The sequence below is a fragment of the Apis mellifera genome, linkage group LG12 (genome assembly GCF_003254395.2).
Source record: "Apis mellifera strain DH4 linkage group LG12, Amel_HAv3.1, whole genome shotgun sequence".
Lineage (NCBI taxonomy): Eukaryota > Metazoa > Arthropoda > Insecta > Hymenoptera > Apidae > Apis > Apis mellifera.
Genome location: NC_037649.1, coordinates 8,317,175 through 8,335,640, shown reverse-complemented (window position 1 = coordinate 8,335,640; position 18,466 = coordinate 8,317,175). Strand labels below are relative to the sequence as shown.

The window sequence follows — 18,466 nt, the reverse complement described above, 5'->3', positions numbered from 1 at the left end:
CATCGAGAATCGAATCGAATCGCGTCATTCTTCCTTCCATGATAATTCGACTCCAAGAAAGAGATAAAGAAAAAAAACGAAGAAAGAGGAAGAGGAAAAATACAGGGAAGGAGAGTCAAATATATGAAAAATCCCTTTCGATCAATCCTTGATTCATCATCGAGAATCGAATCGAATCGCGTCATTCTTCCTTCCATGATAATTCGACTCCAAGAAAGAGATAAAGAAAAAAAACGAAGAAAGAGGAAGAGGAAAAATACAGGGAAGGAGAGTCAAATATATGAAAAATCCCTTTCGATCAATCCTTGATTCATCATCGAGAATCGAATCGAATCGCGTCATTCTTCCTTCCATGATAATTCGACTCCAAGAAAGAGATAAAGAAAAAAAACGAAGAAAGAGGAAGAGGAAAAATACAGGGAAGGAGAGTCAAATATATGAAAAATCCCTTTCGATCAATCCTTGATTCATCATCGAGAATCGAATCGAATCGCGTCATTCTTCCTTCCATGATAATTCGACTCGTCGCGTCAAAGAAGGAGATAAAGAAAAAAAAAACGAAGAAAGAGGAAGAGGAAAAATACAGGGGAGGAGAGGAGGAGGAAGGAAGAATAAAGGAGATACGTGGCACACTCGACCGCTATATTATGTATTTCTGTTATGGAGAAAGGGGAAGGTGAGACGGGGAAGGGTGGCGAGGACCTTTTGTCCCCCCCACCAGCTTCTCGACTTTCAGACTTTCGGTCCACGACCGCGACATCGCTCATAAATCTTTCCGAGCAATGCATACAAATGCACGTCTCCTTTTATGGAACGGTTCACGAATCGGTAGAGACGAATAGCGGCGGGGGTCCTCGACGAAACCGAATCGTGGATCCAGCGAAAGAAATCCTCCTCCTCTCTCCACCCTCTTTCGCCATTTTCTCCCTCCCTCCGTCCATCCACTTTTCCTCTCCTCTCCCTTTTTCTCTTCGTGGTTTCGACCACCCTATTCTCGCGCCCTATCTCACCGTTTCCAGGGGGTGTATTCCCTGTCTGAACGTCCGACACGGGCAGCCGAGCTCGAAGACAATGTAACGCGCAAAAGTCTCGGTTGGCTAGTCACTTACGCTTCCTCTTCCAACCCGGACTTCTAGCCGAGAAACTCGCCACCTATTTTCCCTCTTTTCAACCGCCGCCCCCTCGTCACGCCAGCTGCCTCGGTATCGCGCGCATCCGTGATGAAACAGCCCCTTTTCCTCCACCTTTTTCGCCAACCAGTTGCCTCTTCTTCTTTCGTCTTGTTCCAAGATTTTTCGTTCCATGATGATCTTTTTTTCTCGAAATAGAATATTGTCTTTGAGTCGAGTTGTTAATATTTCACAGCTGGTGAGATCGTTTAACTAACTAAAATTATTCGAAATGAATAAGACACAGTAAAAATTGTTCCAACAATTAAATTAATTATTGAAAAATAAATTATTTTTCTTTAAAAAAACTTTCAATAATTAAAGAATAATAACCTACTAAAAAAGGAAATCTTTTTAATGGATAAATATAATATATTCTATGATTTATACCGTTTCGATGAAGATGGAAGGGAAAGAAAGGGGATATCGTTTTTACGAAGAAACGTCGATCGATCTTGATGAATATTTTAAATCGTTTCTGAAAATAAAGAAGATGAAGGAATAGAGACTTTTCCTATATTGTTTAGAAATTAGTTTTATAGTATATATGTTACTTGTACATATAATTAAGTGAGTGATTTAACGTTTCTTAATATTTGAAAATTACGAAAACAGAAAGTTTTCACTCGGAAGCTGATGGTCGTTGAGTAATTGCAGTTTAAGAGGACAGTTTCGTCAAAGTTGCGTATGAGACAAATATTTTGCATATTCAAGATGCGCGAGGGCGCGAACGATTGTCATAAATATTTATTATCTTCTAAGTTGGGATCGGTCGATGTCTATCCAACCTCTTTCGCCAACACGAATAATGCATGCTCGCACGTTACTTCGTTCCACAACGATTATGTTAAATCGAAATTTCGCTGCAAGGGTTATGGTCGATAAACAGACAACGTTGAATATATTTTTTCCTGGAAATAGGAAACGACTTGGAGAACGACTATTTTTCTAATCTAAAGAGAACAAAGATGAGACAGAAAGAGGAAAGTTTATTTTAATGCAATTTATAATAATTTCATCGAACGATAATACAAATTTCGTCCAAGTTTGTAGTTCAATTAATAAAATATTTATATTTTTAACAATTTAACGTATTTCAAATAAGATTTCCATTGTGCAAGAATAATCATCTCGTAATTTTTTGTCAAACTTTTATTTTTGGATATCGAGGTATATAAAACGTTATTCAATCTCGTCTCCTTCTCAATAATCAATTTCATCAATCAGGAACGCGTCAAATTGTAAATGATGAGTCGGAAGACATCGTTTAATATTTCACTTAGTATCGTATTAATAAAAATTTCTCTCGGTTTCATCAAGAGAAAATTCTATTTCAGAAAATTTGATCCGATTTCACGAGATCGATAAAACCTTCTATTGCGAATATTAAATGTAATAGTAGTCCTTCTTTACACCAGTTCAGAATATATATAAAATTTATAGGTTTCACAGAGTTTGAAATTCAAAAAGGGATTCATGATTTTGAAAATTTCGACGAAACAGAGGAAAATAATGCGATCTCGTAGCTTTTCAAAGTTCAAACTTTAAAATCCACATATTCTAATAATTATTTTCCCTTCTTTTTTTTTTTTCAAAAAAATCAAATTAATTTTTCCAAAAACCTATTCCAAGCTTTACTCTCCAACCCCTCCCCAATCCTTCTTCATATTCCTTTCTCTCTTTTTTTCTTTTTCCAAAAGGAATCCCAGATAAAATTTAATTCCACCGAAAGAGTTCCATAGCCAGGAAGCTGGAGAAAACTGAAAATATCGGGCACGTGTTCTCGAGTTCCAGCCTTCCCCATTCACCGTCCCCTCAAAGCGTGATTCGTCGAGGCGTGGATCGTGGCTCGAATTGATGAGACAAACGTGAACGGATTAAACGTCACCCTTTTCGTCCTATATTCATCCTTTTAAAACGAAAGAATCTCCTCCTCCTCCGCGTATAAAAATTTTTGCATAATCTTGGCGGGGATAAGATACCCCCGGCCCGGATAAGGCGATAAAGATTACTCTCGTTGCTTTTAGGGTAAGATACTCTTCTCGAGGGTGCATTAACGAACACCCTGTAAAACTGCTCCCTTCACTTTCTTACGAGTAACTTCGATACAGGGAGCGGAATATAAAACGCGGATGGAAAAGCACTGATTCATAAATAATCAGAGACAAATTGCACGGTGACCAGACTTGGTCCAGTGATGTATAAGAAGAAAGAGAGAGAGAGAGAGAGGGAATATTGGAGGGTCGCTCTGATTTTGACCCTTTGAACATGGACAGGAAAGAAGTTGTAAAGAAGTTGTTGTTTCGAGGATGAATTTGTACTGAATCGCTGAAAAAAATTGTACTGAAAAAAATTTTTTTTTTTTTATATTTCGAAAAGAAATTTTGTTTCTTTCCTTTTTTTTCAACGCATAGATGTTACGAAAAATTGTTGTTGTTGTGAAATTTATAATATACGAGTATTAATAATCCTAGCGACGTTCACGAGGGCGTGAAATTCGGGCGTGGTAATTATTTGTAATTATTTTTTTAAAATTAAATTAAAAGTATAATTAATTAATAACTGAGGCTGTCGCGAATAATGTTGAATCCCCGCGAACGAGGATGAATAATTATATTTAGTTTAAGCGGTAAATTTCAGTCGTGGAAAGTAAAGGAAGTAAAATTGTGATTAAAAATTATAAGAGAATTGTTAAAATTTGTATCAGTCGAAATAAATCGAGCGTCCTTTTTTCAATCGAATCGGATCGATTTATTCTTCGTTGAAATTAAAACTTGAAATTCACGCGTATCGTTGTTTGCCTTCTCGCACAGCATCCATTACGAGTTTCCATCGAGAAACTTTTCACGTTCTCGCGAGAGAACACGACGTTTCCATCGAAAAGTCTCGGGTTAAGGTCCCGTCTTATGATTCATCGCGATAATTATTTTCGTAACGATACTCCCTCCCCTTGATAATGAAAAGATTATCTGGTTAACTCTGCGCGCATTAATTTCTTTTTATCCCTTTAATATCTCGAGGAGCGGGAATTTATTAAGGGATACGATTTTCCTTTTTTCTTTCCGGGCAAACAATCATTTCAGAGAAATTGATTCCGATTTGTCGAGCGACAATTCTACGAATAATCATAGTATATCGATTAAGTCAATTTTGATGATAATAATAATTTTATATTCGATACGAAAGTAAAATGACGAGGCTGATGAGAATCTTGCAGCACCTTCTGTTTTAAGTAGATTATAAACTTTTCACGAATCGTAACTTACAACTTTCATGTCGTACAATGCATCAAATTAAATAATCACTCAACTTCTTCAACTACTTTTCTTTTTCTTTATCTTTGTCGTTCAAATTTCCTTAAAAATTGAAACTTCTCTCGATCAATCGATTCGATATCATTGCAATATGAGGATCAAATTAAATAATCACTGAATTTCTTCAACTTTTCCTTTTTCTTCATCTTTGTCATCCAAATTTCCTTGAAAATTGAAACCTCTCTCGATCAATCGATTCGATATCATTGCGATATGAGGATCAAATTAAATAATCACTCGACTTCTCCAACTATTTTCCTTTTCCTTCATTTTTGTCCAAATTTCCTTGAAAATTGAAATCTCTCTCGATCAATCGATTCGATATCATTGCGATATGAGGATCAAATTAAATAATTACTCAACTTCTTCAACTTTTCCTTTTTCTTCAACTTTGTCATCCAAATTTCCTTGAAAATTGAAACCTCTCTCGATCAATCGATTCGATATCATTGCGATATGAGGATCAAATTAAATAATCACTGAATTTCTTCAACTTTTTTTTCATCTTTGTCATCCAAATTTCAAATTAAATAATCACTCAACTTCTTCAACTACTTTTCTTTTCCTTCAAATTTCCTTGAAAATTGAAGTCTCTCTCGATCAATCAATTCGATATCATTGCGATATGAAGATCAAATTAAATAATCACTGAATTTCTTCAACTTTTCCTTTTTCTTCATCTTTGTCATCCCAATTTCAAATTAAATAATCACTCAACTTCTCCAATTACTTTCCTTTTCCTTCATCTTTGTCATCCAAATTTCCTTAAAAATTGAAACCTCTCTCGATCAATCGATTCGATATCATTGCGATATGAAGATCAAATTAAATAATCACTCAACTTCTTCAACTTTTCCTTTTTCTTCATCATCCAAATTTCCTTGAAAATTGAAACTTCTCTCGATCAATCGATTCGATATCATTGCGATATGAGGATCAAATAAAATAATCACTCAACTTTTCCTTTTTCTTCATTTTTGTCATCCAAATTTTCTTGAAAATTGAAACTTCTCTTGATCAATATGAGGAATGTATCTTTTAAAAAGGAAGAAATTTTGAGAAGAAGGGTAAAATAAAGATCGATCCGGAAGATAAACACCGGAATAAGGAAGTTCACGAAGAACGGATCTGTCTCGATCGCGGTTACAGGGACAGCGTGCACTGGAACCGCGTCCACGTGGCCAACTTTTTAACGCAATAAGAGAGAAGTTAGCGCGGTTTCCAAGTTGTAAAACTCCGGGATAAGTGCCCGGGGCTGAACCTTCTCTCCCATTTCCTCGTTAACTTTTCATTTTAATCACGCTCACGGATAATTACTATCAACGACGCACGACGCGTTCCTCCGCATCTATTCCATTCTCCCGAGAACTTGGCTCTCTTGGATTTATGCTTCGAGTAGTAACTTTTCCCCTACGGATAGACATTCATTCTCGAGAAGAAGAAGAAATCTCGCATTCGTCTCCAATAATTTATCGAATTAAGTTGTTATCGCGTTGGGTAATTAGGTAAGGAGGGATAATGGTGGATATTCGATAAAGGATAATCGGTTTTGCGTCAGGTCTGCGATAGGGTATTAATTAGGCGGACACTCGTTACAGACGTGATTAATGTCTCTGACGATTAATTAATTAATTATTATCGAGTGTCGCGTCGAGTTAATTGGGAGTGTCTCTCTCGTTTCGAAGAGTAAATTTCTCTCCTCTCGTTTCGGAGAATTCTCTTTCTGCGATTTTTAAAAAAATTTATTTCTCGAGTCTATTTCTAATGGGATGGAATTGGATTTCGATTATTCGAGACTTTCAAAGTAATAAAGAATCGAAATCTGCAAGGAAATTTGGAAATATTGGTATCGATGACGAAGTTCGTGTACGAAAGAAAAATCGGATGGGGAAAGTTCAAGTAATTTTACTTCGATTTTCTTGAAACGTACGAAAATAAAATTTTTCAAAAATTCAACCGCAATCGATCACTGAATAATAAACTTTACCTCGCGTTCAAATTTTAAAGTTTGAAAAGAAAAGAAAAAAAGAATGGTTGAAACAACTGGTTCGAACAAACTTCACCGCTATAAAGTTGAAAGATTAACAAAAATCCTCAAAATCTCGACTGCGACAAATTTTAGTGAGCTCACGTATCTCGCACCTAAATTCTCGTGAAAAAAAAAAAGAATTGTTAAAACACAACCTCGCCTCTGTAAAATTAAAAATTAACGAAAGGACGAAAATTCGCAAATTTTCTCGACTGCAGCAACTGCTGAACTTCAAAACCACGAGCTTAACATACCTCACACTTAAAACTTCCATTAAAAAAAAAGAAAAAATGGACAGTTTAACCAATTTCACCGTTGTCAAAATTAGAAAGTTAAGAAAATCAAGTACAAAAATCGTAATCTTCACTGCACAACGACTACGAATCTAGCTTATCTATTTTTCTTATATATATATGTAAAAGAAAGAAATAGTTAAAACAACAAGAAATCTCGCAAAATTTAAAAAAAATCCCCAGCAGAGCGAGAAATCAAGGAGTGGAAATGGTCTCCGATCAGCGGTTCGAGATTCGGTTTTCTCTCTTTTTAACGGAGGGCAGAGACGTGGATCGATGGAAAGGGAAGTAAGGAAAGGTGAGGAAACGTAGAGACGACAGGTCAACGGGCGTTAACGCGGGCGACGATCGCTTTGCTCGGGATAAGTGAGCGCAAACCGAATCGAACGAACGTTGTCCCGGAAAGGGAAGCGATAAATCCACATCGCGATATGGCAAACCGTGCGACTTTTATCTCCGACATGTGAATGGAAAATGATGGAACGAACAAAATACCGGCCTTAACTCGTCACGTTGGCAAAGAAGAATTGAATCTATGATGAATTGGAAAAGGAGTTTATGATGAATTTGGAAAAATTTTTTTGGGGGGAATTTATCATTTTTGCGCGATTAAATTTCTTAATGTTGAAGTTTATCGTTGTTGAAAATTTAGGTTATGATTTTAAATGATTCAAAGTTCCGTTTGAAACGAACAAAATACAGGCCTTAACTCGTCACATTGGCAAAGAAGAATTGAATCTATTTGGATGAATTGGAAAAGGAGTTTATGGTGAATTTTTTGGGGGGGAATTTATCATTTTTGCGCGATTAAATTTCGTAACGTTGAAATTTAGCAATGTTGAAAATTTAGGTTGTGGTTTAAAGTGATTCAAAGTTCCGTTTGAAACGAACAAAATGTGAACCTTAATTTGTCATGTTGGGAAAGAAGAATTGAATCTACTGAATGAATTGGAAAAAGGGAGAGGGTTTATGGTGAATTTGGAAAATGGAAAAATTTTTTTGGGTATTTATCATTTTTGCGCGATTAAATTTCGTAACGTTAAAGTTTAGCAATGTTGAAAATTTAGATTATGGTTTAAAGTGATTCAAAGTTCCTTTTGAAGCGAACAAAATACAGACCTTAACTCGTCACGTTGGGAAAGAAGAATTGAATCTATGATGAATTGGAAAAGGAGTTTATAGTGAATTTTTTTGGGAGGAATTTATCATTTTTGCGCAATGAAATTTCATTGAAGTTTTGAAAATTAGTTCCGTTTGAAAATAGTTTATATTCGAAAATACTCGAAGATACTGTTTTAAGACTACGTTATTGGTTGTTTACGTTTGATGGATCATCGATCGGGAGGATAAAAGTCGAAAAAAGTGATTTGTTTTCGTCCTACGAATAGATCCCTTTGATGTCTGTCTGCGTTTTCAGTTTTATTATCTCTGTTTAATCGTTAGAATTCATTTTCTCGTTCTCCTTTGTTATTTTATATTTGAAATTGTTATTCTCCCTCGTCGCGTAAAATTCTTTTTCCATTCTTTTTCCACTCCTCCACGTATTTTCTCGCATTAATTTTTTTTCCTATTCCTAAATGACTTTTCCCCCTTTCTCTATTTTTATTTGTTTCAATTCGTTGGAATTATTTTTTTCATTGCATTCATCCTTTTCTAAAACCGTTCGTCTCCCCCTCCACGTTTTTACCTCTTTTCTTATGTCCTTGCAATTTCTGTCTATTCAGAATAAAAGTCAGTTCGTGGTTTTAGACCACGACGTCCTATTTTATCGCCCCTCCCCCACTCTTCTTTTACTTTTTCTTTCCTTCCTTTCTCCGGGAAATGCTCGAACAATTGAAATTCACCTATATATATATAATCGAATCTTAATTCAACACAAATTAATTTACCTTCATTTGTTAGCTTCCGGTCAACAATTTCGATCGAATGATTTCAATAAAACTTGCTTCTTTAGAAAAGTAAATGCGAATCGATACGATTACACCCACGTTCATCCTTCATCCTTCACCCACGCAGATAAACAATTACGATTATTTGATAATAAATAATAATAAATAAGTTTCATCGATACAAGTTAACACACCAAAGACGATATATCAATTTAAATTACACACGTTGCCTTCGTATCATCGATAAAGAAATGCAATACGTAATTTTCATCCATTAGAGTCTTCTCTTTTTTGAAAATCGGAGAAATCCGGGTGTTGACGAGTTCGAATTAAACGCGGGGAGCAGAAAATAATTATAGGGGCGATGAATTATGCAAGAGGCGGTGAAATAAACCTTGGCCGATAAATATGGCGGAAGGATAAATCGCGATAGGTGGCCACGTTATGATGGAGCCGGTGTCAAACTTGTTGTTCTCGCCAAGAGATAAACGCGAGTTGCGAACGGTAACGAGGCTAAAGTTAAATATTCGAAGGAGGATGGCGCCACGCCGCGATTTACGGCTCTGTTTATCCCGCCACGAAGAATGGTGAAGAAGGAGTGATTCGAGATCGAATAGATTTTATTAAATTTTTAGAAATTTCTAGAAATTTGAATTTTTAAAAAATTCGCCTACAAACGTGAATAATTTAATAAATATTAAAACTTTCTTGTTACTTTATCCCACGATGATGATACTCCATCGGTTTGAAAATAAAATATCACATAAAATACTTTATTCGTCGTTCCTCCACGTTTTTCGATTTAATCCTAAAGAGAGAAAGAAAAGAAAAGAGGAAAGGTGGAAGCATCAGATCGGAAAGGTGTTCTCGCAACGTTTGAAAAAATATGGGCGGCATTGAGAGCGTTGAAACGCGTTCCTCGAGCGACAATTATGTGTCTTTAATGAAACTCGAGCGATCTAGGAAACGTGGACGGTTCTCCAGGGGATTAGAAAAGATTCATTGACAAGAGAGATCTTGCAAATCTTTTTGTTTCGCCATTTTCAACACGATTATTACTCGATAATCGCGCTCGACGGTTGAATTTTCCTTCTCCACGCGCTCGAAGGGGGGATTAATTTTCGAGCATTTTCGAGGATACAGTAACATTGGAAAATATTCTCGGGGCTTGATCAATTTGCTTTTGGGAACGTGTTAATGCCACGTTAGGTACGGATGTTTGGATTGGATGGTTACGATGTTGTACGGGAGTGTGCATGCAGTTTCGGGTGTTTGAGATATTGTGCAGATATTGAAGTGGTGGGTATTTCGGTAGACATTGCAGGCAATTGGATGGAATGGTCAAACAAAGCGTGTGCCGGGGATGATTGACACAAATCACGCAAAACGGTAGTGGTAGTAGATAGCGATAGATCGGGATAAAAATAAATGTATCTCGCATCGAGGTGTATTTTGTATCTCTCGTTTAATCTATCGTCGATAAAAGTATTGTAAAGAATTCAATGAAATATAATATCGTTCGAAAATTAGCTGGATAAAATAAATTGGAAGGAAATTTTCGCGACGTAATCAATTTCGATACTTTTCCTCGAAGAAAAAAATCCCTTTCGCAAAAGAATCGAGAAAAAATTGGAAAAATTCGATAAATTTCCGGAACAATTCCGTCGCATAAATACTTTCCGCTCGAACAATCTTATAGAAATGCAACAAAAATTGTATAAACGAATTTGCGGAACGGGAACAATTTTGTTTTCCTACGATTTATTTATTTCTTTTTTTTTTCAAAAAGCTCGGAAAATTAAAGGTATCGCGTGAATCATGCAAAAATTAAACATCGCTCTAACAAAGTTGCGAAACAAGCGGCGCGCGGAATCTCCCTAGATGGCGGCGCGGTCGTCCATGGCGCGAGGAGAGAGAGAGGATGGTGAATATTTGACGAATCCCAAGGGGATGGACCCCTTCTGTCGCTGCGTTTCCCGACAAATGCGACCCGTGGCGGCTGCCGGGTGAAATATCGGTGAAATCCAACAAGTGCATAACTAAAAGCACCTTTTCACAACGTGCTCACAATATTCGAGATTCACGGGGTCATGGGAGGAAGTGGAACGATTCCAAGCTTCCATGCACCTGTTTCAATCATTAATGAAGGAAGGGGAGGGGGAAGAATTTCTTAGATTCTTTCGTTAAGATCGAGGTCGATCGACCAATACCCGAGAGATCATCATATATTTTCGTCTCTTTTAAATTTTTACATAGAGATATTCGAAAAAAGCTGCGCCAAAGATAGATACGAAATGAAATAATTAGAAGATATACGTTTAATATATAACGTTTAAACAAAAAGTTAATTTTTGAACGAAATATTTATTCGTTTAATTGAATAAAATTTAATTTTTTATTAATAGTTGAATTTATAAATTATTAATATTCATTTTTTTAGTAAGAATAATTTTTTCAATAATTATTATTTATAGAATTAGATGTATGGATTTAAGATCGTTTTTCATATTTAATAATTTTATTTTTAATTTCAATACATATATATTAATTATAAGGCCAATTATTTTAGGTTGAAATGGATTAGGTTTAATTTCTTATTATCTTGTGATTTATTATATAAAAATAAAATCATTTACTTCGGGATAATAGTAACTATTATTTTAAATCGATTAGATAATATTGGTTTATTATTAATTATAGGTGAAATTTAAGTTTTTATAAAATAAATGAATTTATAATAATTTTTTTATTATTAATAGCTTTTACTAAAAGAGCTCAAATCCCTTTTTCAACTTGGTTACCAATAGCAATAATAACTCCAACTCCTGTTTCGTCATTAATTCGTTCTTCAACATTGGCTGGGATTTATTTATCGATTCGTTACGTAGATTTATTAGATTATATAAATATAAATATGTTATTTTATTAATTTCTAGATTAACAATATATAATTATATATGTTTCCTCTTTGAAGAGAAGATAAGAAAAGAATTACTTAAAAATATTGAATCGTAGAAAATTATTATCTCTAGTGGGGGGGAAGGTTGAAAATCGTTAGGGGGGAATAAAAATTTTCATGGGAAGATTGGAGTTAAGTCTACGTTAAAATCTTAGGGAGCGTGCGGGGAGCTCGTAAAGATGGTTAAAAAGTTGGGAATCGGATGGGATCAGCGTTGGAAGATGGTCGATTCGAAAAAGTTAGGCCAGCCGCGTCGTGGATCGTTGAACCGGCTCGTCGTCGAATCTTGGGATTATAGATGGGAACCGCGATCGATCCGCGTCCATTAACAATCGTAATCCCCTTGCGCCGCAAACTCCGATAAACCGATATAAATGCATTCGCTTTAAACTCGATTCAACGTCGATTCTCGATGGGAGGGAGGGATGATGGGGTGTGTAATGTACTCTCGCGATCGCGAGCATAAATCACCGAAACTGGCGGCATCCATCTTCTGTTTATCTTTCAACTTATTCGTTGTTTCATAAAGACAAAGATAATTTTATTCTTTTCTTCCTTTTTAATACGTGACATCCACGTGCGTGAAATAAGAATATTCTTTCTTCTGTTATTTTTTTTCCCTCGTGTCGATGATGAGATTAATCGAAAGTATTCCTTCCTTTTGGAAGAAGAAGGAGAGACGAGAATAGGAAAAGAGCGAATTTTCGTTGCATTTTTTGTTTATCTTTCAACTTATTCGTTGTTTCATAAAGACAAAGATAATTTTATTCTTTTCTTCCTTTTTAATACGTGACATCCACGTGCGTCGAATAAGAATATTCTTTCTTCTGTTATTCCTTCCCTCGTGGCGAGATTAATCGAAAGTATTCCTTTCTTTTGGAAGAAGAAGAAGAGACGAGGATAAGAAAGGAGCGAATTTTCGTTGCATTTTTTGTTTATCTTTCAACTTATTCGTTGTTTCATAAAGACAAAGATAATTTTATTCTTTTCTTCCTTTTTAATACGTGACATCCACGTGCGTCGAATAAGAATATTCTTTCTTCTGTTATTCCTTCCCTCGTGGCGAGATTAATCGAAAGTATTCCTTTCTTTTGGAAGAAGAAGAAGAGACGAGGATAAGAAAGGAGCGAATTTTCGTTGCATTTTTTGTTTATCTTTCAACTTATTCGTTGTTTCATAAAGACAAAGATAATTTTATTCTTTTCTTCCTTTTTAATACGTGACATCCACGTGCGTGGAATAAGAATATTCTTTCTTCTGTTATTTTTTCCCTCGTGTCGAGATTAATCGAAAGTAATTCCTTCCTTTTGGAAGAAGAAGGAGAGACGAGGATAGGAAAGAAGCGAATTTTCGTTGCATTTTTTGTTTATCTTTCAACTTATTCGTTGTTTCATAAAGGCAAAGATAATTTTATTCTTTTCTTCCTTTTTAATACGTGGCATCCACGTGCGTGAAATAAGAATATTCTTTCTTCTGTTATTTTTTTTCCCTCGTGTCGATGATGAGATTAATCGAAAGTATTCCTTCCTTTTGGAAGAAGAAGGAGAGACGAGGATAGGAAAGGAGCGAATTTTCGTTGCATTTTTTTTTTTCAGCAAATGGCAATTACATTAATCGAAACAGTGGCGCGTACAAGGGGTGTTGTCATGGCGACGATGAATATTTCGGGACGCCACCCTCCTCCCCTCTCTGCCATCCCAAAATTCGTATTCCTTCCTTCAATCGTGAATATAAATTCTACTTCTGTGTGTACACTACGTGTGAATTTTCCAACATTTCCACTGTATGTCGAAAAAAATGAAGAACGATAATTGAAGAAATCAGATGTATACTTTGCCTCTCGTGAAAAAGTTACAAATTATTCCGTGTATAAATAAATAAGATCTTTTTTATTAATTTCTATTCTCTTTTCTCTGTAACGATTATAAACGGAACCATTGAAAGGAGAATTGGAAATAAGATATCGAATCGTAAATCGAAAGATCAAATCCCAAAAATCTCATCCCCCAGCAGAGATGTCTAATTTAAATTCGTGGCGAGGTGACTCTATACTTTTTACCATACGTTATATATGGTCGACCAGGTGGTGAAAAATCAGACAACCTTTTCTTTTTTTCTTACCCCTCTCTCTTTCTCTTTCGTTACGAGAGATACGTGACTCGATTTACAACCCTCTCTCATCCGTTTTAAACTTGAAAATACGTGTACTCGTGCGTCGCGGGAATTAAGGAATGGGGGTTCACTTTCGTTGAGAAAAAAATATAGAAACGTCTCTTGTTAATCCTCGTGCAAATATCCAAACATCGTTATTCGATTTTTCGTTCATCCCTGTGATAAAATTTGTCGTTCTTTTTATACGGGATTTTATATTGAAAAGTTTGAACGAAAAATTCCAACTCTTATGAATATATAATTGAAATGCAAAACAGAGAGAGAATAGAGTTTTCGAGCACTCTATCCGTGTTTCTTTGGATCCTGTCAAGGATAGATTTGTCCCAACTTTTCGTGCAAACTTTCGTCGTCGCGTTGAAGACATTTTTCAGAGCTTTTCGTGAAAGTGCTTTAACCTGTCTCTGCACAAAGTAAAAAAATTTCTCACATTTTCAAAATTATTCGAACATGAATTAAGTAGAGATTCGAGTCGATGATGTTCTAATTAATTTTTCTTTAGATAAAGGTGACGAGGAACAATTAATTCCATTTTATCAGATTATTATATATATATCGTCGATTTCGTGAACAATAATTCTGTTAACTATCGATGCTAAATCAATAACGATAGAATTATTCGAATACTGCTTCTCTTAATATATATACATACACGCATAACGAAATAAATTGTTCCTGATTCCGCGATAATTGGATTCGTCTATTCTGAGCTTAACAGACCTCTTAGCCTGCAGGCTTTCGTATACATGCTTTCTTGTGCGCGAAAGGATTGAAAATAAAAATTAAAAATTTAGAAACGAGGAGGGGATTTAATTACGTTGCGCTGTTTTCATTGAAATATACAAGCTCGATCTTCTATCAGACTCGTTCGAAAACAACGAAGAATATATTAATTTTAAAGAATCTCTGATAAATCATCCTCCTTGATCAGCTTGAGAAAAAGAATTTACCATTTTCAGATTATTGATGATCGAAAGGAAGGAATCGAAACTTATTCGTAGAAATTTAATTTAGATTTTACACTCGATTAAAATTAAAGAAATAAAATTACAACTCGAGTGACGGATCCTTCTTGATCCAAGAGACGTCGAAGATGAAAGATTCCTTCTCGGTTCGCTGTGTTAAAAATGTTATACGTGACTCGAATTATAGGGATATTAATCTTAGCCACGCTAATGTATTTGCCCTCCAGAGAATTGGTTTCGATACACGGCGTATCCACAGGTGATTTGGCTCATTGATCGGGAAGGGTGGCTCGCGTGACTGTCCATCCGTGTTATTCTTACCCGAGACGAGAATGATAATCTGAAGAACACCTAAGGTCGTTCCATATTCGTTTTTCCTCGACCCCCAAACGGTATCCAACTATTGAAAACTATCATCTTTCTCCTATTTTTATATGTAGATCCAAATTTGGATTTTAATATGATTGAAAAGAAAGAAATAAGATCAACAGATATATATATATATATATATATATATATATATAGAAAGATTTTTAATTAATTCTTTAGGATTGATGAAAGTGGTGGGATAACGTAGTTAAAGAGTTTTGAAAGTTGGAGGAAGAATCGAAGAATCGAAAGATTTGGAAGTCGAAGAGAATTATAACTAGCTAGGAAGAAGAAAATCTTTGCTGGGATGAGATGCGAGGAGGTAGGAAGAGGAAAAGTTTAGACTGATTTAAAATTGTTCCTAATTGATGGAAAAGTTGCGTGAATAAAAAAAAAAAAAGAAAATTGCGTAAAACTTGGTAAACGATTGGTAATTGCGCGAATTCGCAAATGATTGGCAAATTACCACGGTGACTGAACGATAAATTAAGGAAGGGAAGATGTATAGCCGTTAAAAAAAATTCTTTTTTTTTTTCGAGCTCACGTTTCATTCGCACGGTAATCATTTTAAAATTCCCGACCCATTTAAAATTCCTCTAGTCTTGTTAATATTTATAATCTTGAAACACCGGGGAAACGCTGTTTCGTTTAAAACAAATATCCGCTTTTCATTCGGATAAATGGCATTGAAAAATTAAATAACACGGATAAAATGCGTAAATAAATTGTTCGGAATCGAATAAAAAAATGGCTGCGTTAATGAAGCGTTAAAATTTATTACTTTGCATTATAACGATGATTCGATGATCGAATGATAATGATAATCACGTAACGCGTAGAATAATTCGATTGGGAATTAAGGAGAAGAATTTTCTATCGAACTTTCGATTGAGAATAAGATTCTCGCTCTAAGGAATTTGACGAAGCAAGAAAGAATCGAGTTTCGTTGGGATTTCGCATGCTCCTCGTCTCGCAGTTGGAAATTTCTTCGAGTTGTGTTCGCTCGTCACGAATGCAAGCGTTGGAATTGCATCGGACAGCGAACTAAATGGTCCGCCAAGTATGGATTAATCCATCGCGATGCGCAACGAGAGAGAGTTCTCTCCATTGTTTCAGACGTTTGTCAAACATAGTTTCTCGATCGAATAACCTTACCTTATCCTTTGTCCGACATCGTGAGAATTAATTGAATTCTTCCTACAATTTTCAACGTTTACGCGAATTTTTGAATCTCGATCTTCGAAGAAGATTTGGGAAAAAGGATTTTGATCTTGCACGATTTCGAAAGTTTGAACATTTCGATTGTTTTTATAGATTTTTAAAAATGGAAATTTTTAGGTTTCAAATATTGATGCGTGGGGCCAGATTTTGGAAAAAGATTTCCCAAAGAAATATTGGAGTTTTATCCCGAAAGAAATAACGGAATAATCGGAGAAAGGAGGAAATCAATTCGTGTCGCATGACGTATTTTCGATTAAATTTGCTTTCGATGTTGTTCAAATTCTTTTGTTCTTTTTCCACGGTACACGAGTTCCATTCTTTCGCAGAAAAATTAAATTTAGAATTTTCGGGGAGATCGATCGATATTCTCGAGCAAAACGAAACAGAGAGAAGTATTACGATCAATCCTCGATATTATTCGAATTAAACCTATAACGCGATTAAAAATTGAAATCCCTCCTCGTGATTTTTCCAGGCCGAACAAAACGTGTTCAAAAAAAGAAAGAAAGAAAGAAAGAAGAAGAAAAATAAAGAAAAAAAACGAGACCAAAAATAGGCGGAAAGCGAACGGTTTCCGTCGACAAAGAGGAGCGTTGAAATAAATTCGAAAGCGAACCTTTCATTTTCGAGCTCGCGGAAAAATCTCGAGAAAATCGGAGATTCGGACTTTGAAGGGGCGACAATAGACGCGGGGAGGGGAGAGGGGGGTGAAGTGGAAGCGCGCGCGCGCGCGGAAAAGAGATGGAAACCGGAAACCCTGTACAGAATTTCCGATTGAATTCGTCCCGTGACAAAGGCCCCCATTCACCGGCACAATCAACGCGTGCCTCGTTCGTGCCGCTTTTCATTCTTCTCTCGCGAATATATTCCAAGGGAAGGGAGTTCCCTCCACCCTTCTTCCCTTTCCTTACGTCCACAACCTCGCCTCGAATTTTTCACAGACCTTGGGATAAAGCGTGCCCCGTAAATGACGTATCGGTCTTTCCACCAACCGTGTCACAACCTTGTATTACGTCCAGGTAATACGTCGTTCGATGCACAACGTGTTCCTTGTTCGCGTGTTTCGCGCCAAGATTTCACCCAGAGAGAGAGAGAGAGAGAGAGAGAGAGAGAGAGAGAGAGAGAGAGAATTCGTTGTCGCTTTGACAGATTTATGGCAGACTTCTTTTTATAATGAAATATTATCACGAGGATATTTTGATAATGGAATTTGGAGAGAAATTATTATTATGTATTTATATCGCGGATAGAATAGAATGCTCGAACGTATGAAATTTCAGTGTTATAGGAGAAATAGCGTGCAAATGCGATTATGATAAATTATATTTTCGCGATTGAAAGATTAATTTAGTTCTTAAATAATCCTCCCCGTTTTATACATTTTAACGGTTTTTAATTTATCGCGAATATCGGATTGTTAGATCGTTCCTCCCCTGTTGAATGATAAAATCGATCAAAAGAATTGATCTCATCGAACACTGCGTTGATTCCTATCCTTCCAAATGATAGAATATTACGAACAGGCGTATGTGGCGGCATTGATGATGATGTTTCGAACGAAAAGGTTGACGAAGCAACCCGATTCATCTGGTTTCGATTCGGTTTCGAGCGTGTCGCGTTGATCAACGAAAGAGAAGAAAATTATATAGATTAACTGTAATTGGCGTAAATCATTGGTGAATCGGTGGCGAATACCGATCGTCCAATTGATTAAACGGACGAGATTAGACGATGGCGAGGACCGGAAGCGGAATTCAATCGACCGATCATATCGCTCTGACACTTTCGTCCCGTTTCTATCTATCAATTCTGTCGAATTGATCGAATTTATCGTCGGTGTGAACGACGATGTTTATTATATCCTTTGATGCCTGTGACAAATCTGTCATTTTTATGTCATGATTATTTATTTCTATTTCGATTTTAAAATCGAAGAATTGTATCACGTTGAAATGGAACACGAAAAATATGTACGTTCTCGTTGTAGATAAAAAAATTGTTAAGGGATCAATCCTTTAAATAATTTGGAATGATTTCAATGATTTCGTATCATTGGTGGATGATACTTTTGAAAAGAAAAAGTATGTAT

The 18,466-nt window shown here is 35.9% G+C and overlaps 1 protein-coding gene across 4 annotated transcripts in view; it reads left to right on the top strand.

The window, feature by feature from the left end:
- LOC551033 (pre-piRNA 3'-exonuclease trimmer) overlaps positions 1-18,466 on the top strand; it is a 91,239-nt gene that overhangs the window by 31,411 nt on the left and 41,362 nt on the right. The gene's annotated exons all lie outside the window — the stretch shown is intronic.